General features: G+C 36.7%; 1 pseudogene; it reads left to right on the forward strand.

Annotated features, from left to right (window-relative positions):
- The first annotated feature begins 8,739 nt into the window (after window positions 1-8,739).
- On the forward strand, window positions 8,740-8,838 carry LOC141603898 (small nucleolar RNA R71; annotated as a pseudogene).
- The last annotated feature ends 7,157 nt before the right edge of the window (window positions 8,839-15,995 follow it).

The following is a 15,995-nucleotide window of genomic DNA, read 5'->3' on the forward strand; positions in this document are numbered from 1 at the left end:
TATGGTGGAAAGTGCAAATACTAGAGTAATTATTAATTTCTAGGAATTGCTTCACATGTAATTCTCTAATAGGAACAACTATTCTTAACTTTAATTCCTTGAAAAATCCAGAACACTACTACCAAAAAAGTAGGAACGACTATTATTAATTTCTGGAAACTATTAGCTACTGAGGGGAATGACTTCATCTTATTTAGTAGAAACTACATACTCATATATGAATATCTTCCAAATTACTTTAAAGTCTTGAATATCATGTATTTCAGGAGGATTAGGAATAATGTTTACTTACTCGTGTTCATAGTTGATGACTTTATGTATTAGATACTCTAGATCAGGTGGAACTTCCGCTGGGCCAGATTGAGCCATGGCCATAGTAAAAAATAAGAACAAAGTGTGATGAATCTATGCATAAATAATATAAGTAATTATGGGCTCAAATATCCTCTTGTGATTGGAACAAGGCATCTAAGCAAATCTTTCGACATTAGTAGTTTTGGCCTAAGAAGCTAGAAGGTGTTTAACTATTGATTTTCATTGTCATAATATTTTAACAGAGTGACCAAACAAGTTTTAAGGCTGGTAAATTTAGAATATATGTTCAAGACTTATGTTTGATTTAGTAGGTAGTCTTAGTTTGAACATTCTGCTTATTGTTGTCTAGTGATGTAATTTTCCGTGTTTTTTTTTCTTTTCAATTTCAGGTAAATGAAACTAGAATAGAAGAACTTAAGGCTTGAATATTATCACAGCCGGTAATGATAATCACATAAACTATCATTTAGGCTCGTGATCTTTCATAAATATTGATTCCACCCGAGGTATTTTTTTTTAACTTTGTTTCTAAACTTTCTTAAACTACTGATCTGATGTGTTTAACATAAATGTTTACAAGGAAATGAGTATTTAGCAGATAACATAGGATAGGTCAGAAAAGGGTGGGAGAGATGAATTAATGGAGTTTGAAATTATTTCTAATTGAGCCTGACTTGTTATAAAATTAGTCTTTTACAATAGAACAATAAACAATTAGATTTCAAGAAAAAGTGATGGAGTCTCAAAATGAAAGTGTGAAGTTTTACATATTAGATAAATTATGTTGAATGCCGAACCTTTCTTTTAAGACCTCGTGCATCTCTCCTTTATCTTAAAATATGGAACCTTTTATCTTGAACTCAACTGGTTGAACCTTTTACTCTTTAGGTGAGATTAGCTATTCAACTTTTTGTGGACTATGTATTTTGCACTATGTCATTTGTTTAATAATTGGTATGTGTTGTAGTGGGCCCCGTAGATTCTGTGATTTGTTTAATCTATTCTTGCGTACTGAGTTCCGTTAATGGCATAAATAAATTTTTGGTTTTTCGTGTCCTTATCGTAACTATTTTGATGGTTTGTTTGTTGATAAGCTATATTTGTCAGCCATATGCATTCAAGAGAGATCATCGTTTTCCCCTTGGTTTATTCTAGTGAACTGGCAGCTTACATGCTATATGAATTTCTCCGCCATAGGCATATCAGTAAACGTGATAAAATTGATCTGATTGTTTTTCAACTTCATATGTGCTGGTCTTTTGTTACAGGCTCGTAATTTTTGTTCTCGTGCACCAAAAACATTTTATTAAGAATCGTGGGTGCTTCATCTATGTGACCCTCATTACATGAGAGATATGAGACTCGGTTTTCTGCCTGCATATTTCTTTAGGTACCATGGCCATAGGAACATGGTAAAGGTAATCACCATGTAGTATAACTTTACTCTTTATCTATAGCTTAGTTAAAGACACCTTAAGTGGGCTTAAGATGAAGCTCTCGAACCCTCCTCGCCTTAAGATCAAGCACTTTGGCCCTTAGGATACTTGTTGTTTTACTATGTATGACATCTCTCACATCTTATTTTATGATCCCTTCGTTTGTTTTAAGTTTTCGTCACCAATATCTAGATTGCAAGATTCTTAGTTACTTTGCTTATTAAGTAAAACATCAGTTACAATATTTCGTATGAACTTGGTCTTTTCTCTCATGGATGCAAGTACATTGTTTTGCCTCGTTAACCTTTTTCACAATCTTCTCTCGATCAATTTTTATTTTTTATTTTTTTCGTAAACATGGTTGATCGATGTACTAATTATGTCTCTTATTGTTTTTTTTTTTCAGCTGCCTGGACGAGCAAATTCTTGAATAGAAGGTTAAAAGCAATCGAAGGTTTAAAGCAGCCATGAACAAGGAAGGCCTTAATAATTTGATGTACTCCGTAGAATAATGTAAATGTCACTCTATAATAATGGTTTGAGTAGAATCTCTTGTAATAATGGCAGCCTATGATAATACTTCGTAATAATTTACTTTTTTTTTTTGATGACAAGGGGTTGAGTCCCCCCCGGGCCCATGCATTCCCGCACCACCACATGGACCATGTAAGCCACCCCTTTCGGGGGCTGCAGTGACCAAGTGATCATCGCCCCAGCTGGTAGTCGAACCTGAGACCTCTCAACTCCTGCATTTCCGCAAGTTTCAAGGCTTAACCCGGCTACCACTGGACTAACACGACTTGGTTAATAATTTACTTCTAATCAAGCAGCATCGATTCATTCATTCTATGATATTTGTTGGAGTTTTTTTTCCTATATTTACACTTTACAAATTGATTTCCTATATATTTCAGTTGTGGCACTAGATTAAAAAGTATCAGTCAAAGAATTTTCTTGACGCTTTTGAGTGTCAATTTTGGTTCCCTCCAAAAATAATCTTTACTCACAAAAGCGGCCTATGACAATAAAAAGCGTCGATATTATCGACAGTGAAGTTCGTCATAATTTCAGACATGACACAAAAAAGTGTCAAAAATATTGACACAAAAGGCGTCATAATTTCAAACTTGACACAAAAAAGTGTCAAAAATATTGACACAAAAAAGCGTCATAAAATACTGACGGCGCAAACCTCTTTTAATGCGTCAGTAAACCTCTTTTAATGCGTCGAAAATACTAGGAACTTGTAGTAGTGATTGGTTTGTACCGCATCAATCAAAATAAAGCCACATAGTCATTAACATAGAGAGGAAAAAGGAAATTGGAAAGATCATACCATGCGGTCTTCATATTCCTCATGCCTCGGATGTGGCGTAGTCGATCCAATGTGATAAGAGGACAAACGAGCACAAGTATGTACAATATACAAGCCTACACTACAAAGAAAATGGCATGTTTTTGGATTCTTAATTTTTTCAAATTTTTATGGTTTTTGAAATTTTTCAATTTTTATCATTTTTGATTTTAAAAGTTAAGTTAGAATTTACCATCCCCACACTAGTATGAGCATTGTCCTCAATGGCCAATACGATAGGAAATTATGCAATGGAAGCTAAATGAAAATACATGATTTCTACACCATTATGCAAAACTATATGACATATATATAAGTGAATGCATTCTAATCTACCCTATATGATGGATGCTTTCTATTGTTCGGAGAGCTAATTTGAATTAACTCGCATCCCTTGTGTTTGAACTTCCACAAACCAAGTAAGACACTATTTCTAGTGTAAAAATAGGGAAGTTCATGAACAAGGATGGAAAGGATACAATGCATGAATCCTAATTGTCATTTTGGATTTTCAAATGGGAACAATAAATGAGACATTTCAATGGAACCGAGGTGGGAGTCCTTTAAATGTTGGTAGGACTCAAAACAAATACTCAAGATAAAGATTAAAAACATGATAAAGAGACAAAGCTAAAAGAGGTGTAGGAAACTCACAATGGAATAGGTTGAAGTCAAGTAATCAAGCCCGCATGTGTGGTATCCTCCAAATAGCGTTGTCAACCCTCAATTGCCGCTCATTGCGACATCCTCATCACCGGCATCATTGCCGTCATCATCATCATCACTTGCATCATCAATTTCTTCATTATCTTCTTCATCATCCACCTCCATTGACTCGGAGGATTCACCATTTCCATCATCAACTTTGGATCTTGAACCTTGCTCTTCTTCTTCTTCGCATGAATCATTACCTTCCCCGTCTTCATAAATAACAACCTCTTTTCCATTAGCCACCCGACTATCCATTTCGGCATCTTGAGAAGAACTTGGGAAGAATACTTCCCTATCCGCCCAACTAGACAAAGGACATGAAGGATCAAGAATTCCTTGCCTAGCTAGATGTATAAGGGGTGGATATTGGACACGGTAGGCATTTACCCGATCTTCATGAGCATCTTTATACATTTGTTGCATTAGTTGGGTCAAATAGTCGTTGTCTACCATGACATTAGAGCCACTCGGTTTGAATTCTTGGTAGGCAAAGGGGTATGGTGGAGTCACAATGGTGGAGGAGGAGGGCTTTGCAATTTATTCCCTATGTTGTTTAATTATCACTTCGGCTTCCTCGGAGACGGGTAATAGGTAGTTTGGGCTATGGACGGAGATGCGGCAAATCTTGCTAGGCCAGATAAAGGACTTAGCTTCTTTGATGAGCCACTCATATTTGTTGTCAAGATTGTCGTTCTTGACCCAATGGAATTTATTAATCATAGTGCTCATATCAAGGAGGTTGCTCCCTTTAACTGGTTTGTAGGTGTTATCTTTGTTGAAATTTGGTGTTGAAGTGCTTAGCTAGCCTCGTTACCAAACCGCCGTTTATAATAAAGGCCGCTCCATCTTTCCCATTTTCAATCTCAAGCCACCGATCAAGAAATAGTTGAAGAATGTTGTACTTTTTGGTGAACTTTCCATTGATATTCATGAAGGACTCAAGGTAGACAAAATCAAGTTCGGTGAAGTGATTGGTGCCTTTTCTAGCAATCAAGGTATTGCCCACAAACTTGTGCCATACTCTTATGCCCGGATGATGAACATATAAAGAATGACACTCCCGGAAAGAGTCAAATTTTCGACCGGTAAGAGCTTTCCAAAGGGGTGCGGCATCATATTTTAAAGGTTTCTTCTCATAATGATGATATTGTAAAAGACCAAACACATTACAAAACTCACTCAAAGTCATTCTTCTACTCTTGTTCTCAAGACGGAATTCAACATAATATCGAGTCTCTATCTTAGACACCTTCAAGGAGCTTATGAACTCTATGGTCAATGAAGGGTAGGTCAATTCTTCTGATTCAAAGAGGGTAACAACCTCATGGACTCGAAAAATGCTCTAGTTCTTTTAAGCACACTCAATTTTTCCAAAGTGTCTTGACATATAAACTTGGTAGCCACAATAGTCTTTCTAGAAGGGATAAAAATGCATTCATATGAGCATCAGTTAAGAAAGTTACCTCCAAAATATTTGGCAATTGTTCTATAACAGGAGTAGGTGTGGTAGATTCCTCAATAGAAGTTGCAATTTATTGGATTTCCACCCTTGGTTGTGTCACTAACAAAGCCTTAGATGCAAGAAGATCTTGTTGTCTTTTTGATAAATTTGGAGTCTTGGGTGACTTGGTTCCGCCTTTGGTCCTTGCCATTGTGTTCTCCTTCTCAAATTGGTATCAACAAACCAAGATTTTGCTTGAATGTTCCTTGCTTCCTCAAGCTTCAATCAATTCCTCAATCAATTTAGGATTTTTGAATTTTTGTCCAAACCCTAGAAAATTGATTCAATGTGTGAGGAATTTGATGTTTAGATGGTCTTTTGTTGATAAAGGAGTGATTTAATCTTGTTTTGAGCATGTTTTGTTTGAATGGTGGTGAATTTTGTTGAGAAATTGGTGTTTTTGAATGGGTTGATTGAGGGTTTAAGTGGGAGAAAAGGTATGTGTTTGTGTTTGTGAAAGATAGAAATGAATTCGGAAGAAGGAAGGGGAGTCCCATGTTTTACTTAAGTACCAGCTAGGGACGCTCGGATCTTTCACGGGACGCGCGGATCGTCTTACAGGACATCCTGAGTTTTCAAACTAGTGCCAGGGTGCGCAGATCAGTTTCAGCTCGAGCGGATTCTTTCTGGGATGCTTGGATTCACCTGGGGACGTGCAGATTTTCTTAGAGCATAATTTCATAGACTGGGAGTCTTCCCAGGGCGCGCGGATTGATGCCAAGACGAGCGTCCTAAGGATGGGGACGAGCGTCCTGACAATGATCTGCTCAGATTTTCTTACAAGGCGTTTTCTTCAATTCAAACTTTCCCAGGACCCGCGTCCTAAGGTCAGGACGCTCAGATTCTACTAGAGAAGCGCGGATCCTCTACAGCTCCCACGAGCTCAGGTCCGCTCGTGGGGATTCCTTTTCCCATGTCGTTCTTTCTTCTTCTCCTTTGTTAAATGTTGTGAGTGCACTACAAAGGCTTGGTTAGCCTAGGCATTTTCCATCCCCACACTTGATTAAACACTACACATCAAAACACGTTAAAATACCTCTCTCACTTGCTCTCATGTCAAAAATCTTGATCAAAGCACAAAAATGCAAATCCAAAAATGACAAAGATGCAATAAAGGAAATAAAATGCGAGTTAAGGGGTTAAAATATTAACAAATGGTGGTTTAGGAAGGACTCCACCAAACTCTCATTCTTACATGAGATGTCAAGGGGGCAAAGCTAAGGTGTTGTTGATGTTGCTCAACACCTTGTCGAAGTAGTCGAAGGCTTGCTCATTTTCATGATAAAGGTCTTGGGTAGACCTTTGCACATTGTTTTCTTCATTGTTGTATTCCAAGTCAAAGTTATGACAAGGATCCACAAAGCCTTGGTCTAAGGTCATAACATTTCCAATATAAGGATTGACCAATCCTTTAAATTCACCGTCCCATAGACCGCAAACTTCACTAGCTTGTTCCCCAATGATGTCATGAGTTGATAAGGGCAACTCCTCTTTCTTGTTATCTTGGCCAATGAGGCCTTCTTCATTACTTGTCATGATGGGTGAGCTATTCAAGCTCTCATTGTTGTTGAAAATTCCTTGATCTCCAAATAGAGCTACTTGAAGGTCATCCACTTTCTTCTTCCATATGAGTGGTGTTTCTTTACCCATGGCTTTATCCTTGCATAGAGATTCCAACTTCTTCCTATCACTTTCTCGGCTATAGTGATCGACCATAAAACATGGCTCATGTAGTCGGGGAGCTCTCATTGTTTTGTCAAGACTGAAAGTGATTGTATCGTCCCTTACTTCAAGTGTGAGCTCTCCATGTTTCACATCGATTACCGCTCCGGCGGTATGCAAGAAAGGTCTTCCTAAAATGATAGGAATGTTGGAGTCCTCTTCCATGTCTACAATTACAATGTCTATCGGGATGAAGAATTTGCCAATTCTCACGGGCACATCCTCCCATACCCCTAAAGGTACCTTTGTTGATCGATCTGCCATTTGAAGAGTGATGTTGGTGCATTTGAGCTCTCCCATTACTAGCCTCTTACATACCGAGTATGGCATGACACTTACTCTTGCTCCAAGATCACATAATGCTTTATTGATTGTAGTGTCGCCAATGGTACATGGAATAGAAAAACGTCCCGGATCTTTGTGCTTTGGAGGGGAACTCCCTTGAAGAATAACACTACTCACTTTGGTAAAGGCAATAGTCTCCAACTTTCGGATGGATTTCTTCTTGGTAAGAATATCTTTCATGTACTTAGCATAAGCCGGAACATCATTGATCAATTCCGTAAATGGGATTGAGACTTCTAAGTTCTTCACAATTTCCATGAACTTTCCAAGTTGGTCATCAAGCTTAGGCTTAGCTTGGCTACTTGGGAATGGAAGTCTAATCACAATAGCCTCTTTTTCTTTAGCCTTCTCTTCATTCTTCTTCTTTGAAATTTCATTGGAAGTAGGATCTACCTTCTTAGAGTTCTCCACAACTTTTTGCTTGTCACTAACATCCACAATGTCTTCATCAATTGGCTTCTTCGGCCCCTCATATCTTGTACCACTCCTCAAATGGATGAAACTAACCATCTCATGTCTTGGGGGATTACCTTGAGGCGGTAATTGCCCCTTTTGTCTTTGAGAGCTAGTAGACGCTAATTGAGTCATTTGAGTCTCTAACATTTTGGTGTGGGCAAGAATGTTGTTGATGGTGATTTCTTTAGCTTGGCTATCTTTTTGCATTTGGGTAAAAATTCTTGTTGGTTCTTTTGCATTTGGAGGACCGCTTTTTGAACATCAAAGCTTTGGTCATTTGATTGGTTGTAGGAAGGTTGATTTTGGTAACCTTGGCTTTGGTTGAAAAAGGTTCTTTGAGCTTGGTTTCTCATTGGAGGTGGGGTGTATGTGGGTTGGGGTTTTGAACATTTTGGCTCTTGTAAGAAAGATTTGGATAGAATTTGGTGTTCTCATTATAGTAGTTGGAATAAGGTGTGCCATTCTTGTATGCTTGGAAAGCATTAACTTGTTCATTTGTTCCCCTACATTTATATTGATCATATCCCAAGGTTTCACAACATTCACATACTCCACTTGGGATTGAGGATGATGCCACTATAGGATTAACATGTTGTTTGGGTGATTTGGAAGCTTCATCAAGCTTGGCCATGGCCTTCTCAAACTTCAAATTGATGGTGTAGATATGAGCAGTTAGTTGAGCACCCAATTGAGTGATGGAATCTACCTCATGCTTTCCTCCTCTAGTGGCCTTTCGTGGCCTACTATATTGGGAATTATGAACCGCCATCTCTTCGATTTTGGCCCATGTTTGATTGTCATCAACTTCGGTAAACATCCCATTGGATCCCATATTAAGAACATTGTGGGAGTCTTCATATAGGCCGTTCCAAAATTGTTGCACAAGGAACCACTCACTAAGCCCATGGTGTGGACAAGAACGACAAGTGTCCTTAAATCTCTCCCATGCTTCATGTAATGATTCCTTATCCTTTTGCTTGAACCCGCTGATTTGGGCTCTCAACATATTAGTCTTCTCCGGAGGATAGAATTTCTTGTAGAAGGTAAGTGCTAACTTCTTCCATGAATCAATACCAAGGGTAGCCTTGTTTAGGCTCTTCAACCATTGCTTTGCGGTACCGATCAAAGAAAAAGGAAACAATACCCATCGGATTTGGTCTTGAGTAACTCCGGTTTGACAAATTGCATCAAATAGTCACAAAAAGTCTCCATATGTGAGTGAGGGTCTTCACTAGGCATCCCTTCAAATTGACTTCTCTCAACTAATTGTATGAATGCGGATTTGGCAATGAAATTACCGGTTAAATGTGGTGGTGTAGGAGTTGTTAAGTTCATATACCCATATTCGACTCATCTAATCATTTTATAAATTACTTATAATTTATATTTATGTAGATCTAGTTGCATGCATGACAAAATAAGGAGAAAATGATATTTCTTACATACAATATGGACCGAAATATTGGGGCACAAATAGAGACACCTTCCTTATTTGTTCTTAAGCTTAACAATAATGGATGATCCTCCAACCTCAAGTATAGAGATACTCCTTAATAATTGCACCCAAGACTTTCCCTTAAATCTAATATACTAATTAACTAGACTAATATATTAGGTAACCTTAAAATGATTCTAATAATATGTATTACTACACTAGTAATAATATTTATGACAATATTAGAATAAGGATGAACAATGTAAGAGATCTAAAACTCATTTTAGAGAGAAGGAGGAGAAAATATGAGAATGATAAGAAATTAGAGAGAGATGAAAAATAAGAACAACTTCTTGTTTTTCAATGGGGGTGCCTGTTGGGTGTACACATGGGGAAGGGTGGTTTTTCTTCTCAAGACTCCTTTTGACCTTACCCATAATATAGAGTAGGTCCTAGGGTGTTTAGGTATGCTTAAGGTGATGATTATGTCCTAAGCATGCAATAAACTAATGATAAAATCATCACCCACTAACCCCTTATACCAACCGGTTTTCATACATAAAATGGACCTTCATTTTATCTTTGTAATTTGTCATTTGTAATATGTTGTGACATGTGACATGTAACATGTCATTAGTAATATAAATGCATATTTAACTAATTAAATATCATTTCAAATTAAATAAATTACATTTAACAAATTAACAAGTAATTCACAATTACATGTATATAAAATCTACAACATCTTGTAATTATAACTAACCAATTACTCTTATCTCAAATGTTTCACAAACAGTAATCAATTTTAGTAATATAACAAATTAGTTACTAAATTGAATCTTATTTAATTAAATTACAATAAGATATATATATATATATATATATATATATATATATATATATATATATATATATATATATTCTCACTCACTATCATAAATTGTTCAATTTTAAGGAATTAATTAATTTGTATCGACATACAATTAATCAACTTATCTATTAAGGGAATTGTCCTATAGGTGTGACCTTAAGGGATCAACTGATCACCATCGTCAAACGACAATAATGTCAAACTCTAGTTAGCCAATCATTACCGATTAATGTTGATCAGTTGACTATATAATTGAATCATCCGTTGCGTATTCTTATTATGAGATTTAATTATGATGTTTAATCATGTGATCGCACTATTTTTGAGGACACTTACTCCAACAAGAGTACCGTTTGGTAGGTTCTCCTCGATTGGTACAGAATGTGATGAAAATTTAGGCATTGTAGGTTGATTTTGTGGTGGGTTTTGAATTGGGTTATGCTCTCTTATCTTACAAAAGGGTTGACAAAGTCAATGTTATTTGGTTGAATGTCCACAATCTCACCAATACCTACGAATCTTGAAGTACCTCTAGCGACTCTTCTATTATTGGTTAAGGTCCTTTCAATCTCGAAATCAATAGGTAATAAATTACCTTGTGATCTCCTAGTCATGCAAAATATGAAATAACTCGAAAACAATTAGAACAACCTTGAGGAGATTGACTTCCCCAAGGCAAAGAAAGACACAACTAAAAACAATTAAGGAAATCAAATCAATTGAACACCGTCCCCGGCAATGACGCCATTTTTGGCTCGGTTTAAACTCGTCGTCAAAAGCTACAAACCAAAACAATATTTATAACTTCACAAACTACTCTTAGCAAAGAGGTAATTAAAGGTCGGATCCTAAGAGACAGGTATTGATGTAGGATTTTCAATTGCAAAAAGCTATGTCTTAGGGTGTCACAAACTGGGTTTGAGATGGGATGTTGTCTAAATTAATCAACAAGATGAATGTAAATTAAGTAAAGCAAATAAAGGGGTTGTAAACAATTTATTAATAGCACTAGGGTGTCATGGGTTCATAGGGGATTCATGGAAATAGATTATACAAACAAGTTCTCAAATAGATGCAAGCACTTATTGTTGTGATGGGATCAAGTTAATGTATATCTTACAATCCCTAGGGGAATTTAGGTCCCGGAACCGACTCGTCTAGACTGTACAACACCTACAAGTTGAATTAGTCTCCCCCTATTCAACTCTATATATGGTCTAATGAGGCTCGAGTTGGTTTATGTCTTACAAGTCTCATTGAAAAGATAGGAGATGGGTAAAAAATGCAAGGATTCATAGCACTAAGGTGTCATGGGTTCATAGGGGATTCATGGAAATAGATTATACAAACATGTTCTCAAATAGATGCAAGCACTTATTATTGTGACGGGATCGAGTTAATGTATATCTTACAATCCACAGGAGAATTTAGGTCCCGGATCCGACTCGTCTAGACTGTACAACACCTACAAGTTGACTTAGTCTCCCCCTATTCAACTCTATACATGGTCTAATGAGGCTCGAGTTGGTTTATGTCTTACAAGCCTCATTGAAAAGATATGAGATGGGTAAAAAATGCAAGGATTCATAGGCTCGCATTTCATCAAACATAACATGTGCATAGGTTGAAATCACAAAAAGCAAGCAAATTAATTATGAAAACATATTAGATTAAGCATAGATCAATTCCCATGTTTGTTTCCCCTAATTCCCCATTAACCCTAGCTAAAGAACTACTCACTCATGATCAAGTTTAGCATGCTAATAAGGTTGTCAATCATACTAACAAAGCAAAACATGATGAATAAATGATGTAATTAACAATAATTAAACAAGGGTAAAAATGAATTATACCTATGGAGATGATCCAAATAATAAAGCAAAGAATAATAGAAGTACTTGATGATTGATGGAAGGTTGTCAATCCTCCAAATAAACCCAAATAATCTTCTAATTACCCAAATAAAACTAAGAACAATTGAGAGAATTAAGGAAAGATTAAGATATGATTGATATTGAAATGTGGTCGAACTCACTTGGAGCTTAATTTTCGGTTACATGTCGTTAGGAGCACCTAGACCAAAACAATATTTATAACTTCACAAACAACTCTACTATTAGTAAAGAGGCAATTAAAGGTCGGATCCCAAGGGACGGGTATTGATGTAGGATTTTCGATTGCAAGTAGCGGTGTCTAGGGGTGTCACGATTTGGGTTGAGATAAGAAGATCACTAAACTAAATAGTAATAAAAGTAAACAAGCAAGATGATTAAAATGAGATGTAAACAATTGATTAAAAGCACTAGGGTGTCATGGGGTCATAGGGGATTCATGGGAATTGATCATACATACATATTCTCAAATTATAAGCAAGCAATTATTGTTGTGATAGATCGAGTTGGCTTATATCTTACAATCCTAGGAAGGTTTGGGTTCCGGAGCCGAATCGGTTAGATTGTACAACACCTATAAGTCGACTTAATCCTCCCTACTCAACTATATGCATGGTCTAATGAGACTCGAGTTGGTTTATGTCTTACAAGTCTCATTGAAAAGGTAGATGATGGGTAAAAAATGCAAGGATTAATAGGCTCGCATTTCATCAAACATAACATGTGCATAAGTTGAGATCACAACAAGCAAGCAAATAAATTAAGAAAACATATTAAATTAAGCATGAATCATCCCCCATGTTGGTTTCCCCTAATTACCCATTAACCCTAGTTAAGGAAACTACTCACTCATTATCATGTTTAACATGTTAACAAGGTTGTCAATCATATTAACAAAGCAAAACATGATGAATAAATGAAGATGATTAACAATAATTAAAAAGGGATTAAGAGAATTATACCTAATGATGATTCCAAAATAAAGCAAAGAATAATAGAAGTACTTGATGAATGATTGGAAGGTTGTCAATCTCCCAAAAATAACCCAAATAATCTTCAATTACCCAAAATAAAAGATGAACAAAAGAGAAATTAAGGAAATGAGATTTGTATTAAGATTTGATTAGAAATTGATTACAAGATTAAGAAGAGATTAGAATGGTATAAACTACACTAAAGATTGATAAGAAGAACATGATTAATCTAATTAGACTAATGGGGTATTTATAGTGGGGATTAGGTATACAAATTAGGGTTTACTAAGGGCTTAAATGACGATTAAGTCCTTGAGGAATCACTCCTCTTAGAAAAGATGCGAGTCTCCTTTTTGCTAGTCTTCCGAAAATATGCGCATCTTTAATGGAGGGGAGAAGAGGACGTATGGGCCTGTAAGACAATCCGGGCGTCCAAGGGTCCGAACGAGCGGATTCTGGGGTGGCTGGATGGGCGGATTGATGCTTGGACGAGCGGATTGGGGCGTGGTTGGACGGGCGTCCCTATGGCATGGACGCTCGGATTCTTCCAGTCTTAGACGGGCGTCTTTCTACGCTGGACAAGCGGATCTCGTCCCAGCTTTTCTTTTCTTCTTTTCTTCCTCTCTTCTTCTAATAATTCTCCGGGATTTAGTCGGGGATGCAAGGATTTCATCATCATTTACCATCTACTATAATATGTACAAAGGCCTTCTAGTCTTGTCTTCTCTTTGATGCCTGGTCATTAGATTCGATCAATTTAGCTCTATTTTGCCATGAAAATGCAAGGTTTGCACTCCTCTCCTACCAAGGAAACAAAACCTCAAAGAATATGCAAAACAAAGGACTAAAGATAGTAAATGACCCAAATATGCACTAAAAAGCATAAGAACTTGGCTAATTCGGGGACTAAATATGCTCAAATAATGGTCACATCAAATATCCCCAAACCGAACCTTTGCTCGTCCCGAGTAAAGAGGTGACAAAACTAGGACCCTTATTTAAACTATCCTACTAATATAGCCGACATGAGACAATTAGCGGGTCTCACTCCGCCTCTTCAACTCACAACAAGACAACCATGAGGTAGGATGCCTTCTTGCAAGGCAAGGTGGGTCTTGCAAAAATGGCGACACATCCAAACATTAAAGCACAAAAAATCAAGTAATGGATGCATCTACAAAGAATAGCCACTTTCCTCATCTAAGTGGCGGAAATTATCCAAAGGGGACGCAATTCAAGGGTACACACTCCTTCATAGATGCAATTTCTTCAAACTACTAAGCCTAGAAGGATACCAATAAATCACCTCCAATTTGTGTCAAGCTAGGGTACCTTTGTCCTCAATCGTTAAATGCTTTTGTCAAGAATAGACTCCCTATGATGTTAGAAACACTTGCGGATCGCGGAATTCCCCCTCTTGCCTAGACAAGAAGAAGGGTCGTACCCTCTCTACCATGCACAAAAATAGATACGATGGATAAAGGGATCGATAGTATTTGAGTTTCATTTGGGAGTTTGCTTTTGTTGTTGTTTTTCCCCCCAATTTATTGTGGCATTTGACATTTGAGAACACTTTCTTTTTGCCATTTCTTTTGATTTTTGGCATTTCAATACTTGACAACTTTTGAACTTTTTGCATTTTCTTTTGAACATTTTCAAAGTCACCCCAATTTGTAACGAGGGTGCCTTATATTTGAAGCATAGGAGTTTTCATTTTTGTTACTCCTCTTTTCTTTTGATGCAATTTGCAAACTTTTTCTTTTCTTTTCTTTTCATTTCTTGAACTCCAATTTTTTGAACAATTTCTTTTTGTGCCCATTCCCTTTGATGACAAAATGTGGTAGAACATGGATGAATGATGGTTACATGGTTTCAAGGGTCACCTTGGAATAAACGGTAGCCAAGGAGTTATCACACCACAAGGTACTCTTGACTAGGCCTTAATCCATGGGTCAAAGGATACTAGCATGACACATCCTAGGATGTTTTACAAGTATTCTAACAAGCAAAGTCTTAAGAAGAAAAAGCATCTACTAGGGCCTATATACACTTGTCAAGCTTCCCAAATAGACGGTTTCACAAAAGTTTTCTAACATGCAACTATATGCCATGATGCAACTATCTTATATACATCCTAATGCATATGCTTCTACCAACTAGTATGCCAAATAATCTAAATGCAATCCTAAATTCACATTATTTTTACCGCGTTAATCAAAATAAAGCCACATAGTCATTAACATAAAGAGGAAAAAAGGATTGGAAAGATCATACCATGCGGTCTTCAATATCCTCATGTCTCGGATGTGGCGTAGTCAATCAATGTGAACAAGGATGTATAAACACAATATATACAAAACAATATATACAAGACTACACTATAAAGGAAATGAACATGTTTTTGATTTTTTCAATTTTTTAATTTTTTTGGATTTTTCGAATTTTTTTTTTTTTTTTTTTTGGATTTTCGAATAAAAGTCAAGTTAGAATTTCTCATCCCCACACTAGTATGGGCATTGTCCTCAATGGCCAATACGATAGGAAATTATGCAAGCATGATGCATGATTTCTAAACTAAATGCAAACTATACTAATCTACACTACATGATGCATGTGTTTTTGTTATGGGGGAGAGCATATTTTAAATTAGCTCCCGATCCATATGCATGGACTTCCCCAAACCAAAATAGACATTATTTCTAACGTCGTGAATTTCGGGGTAGTTTATGCACATGGAATGCAATGCATGAAACTACAAATTGTCATTTTGGATTTTACAAGTTGGGAACAATGAAAAGAACACCTTAATGAAGCCAAGGTGTTAGTCCTCCATGTTGCTAGGACTCCACAAACAAATGATCAAAATAACATAAAGAAAACAAAAGAAGTAGACCAAACCATAAGAGGAGTGAAAGAATGTAGGAGCCTCCAAGGTTTGCTAATCCTCCATCATATCATCATTATCATAATCTTCCTCCATAGA

This window comes from Silene latifolia, chromosome 9, assembly GCF_048544455.1.
Source record: "Silene latifolia isolate original U9 population chromosome 9, ASM4854445v1, whole genome shotgun sequence".
Classification (NCBI taxonomy): Eukaryota; Viridiplantae; Streptophyta; class Magnoliopsida; order Caryophyllales; family Caryophyllaceae; genus Silene; species Silene latifolia.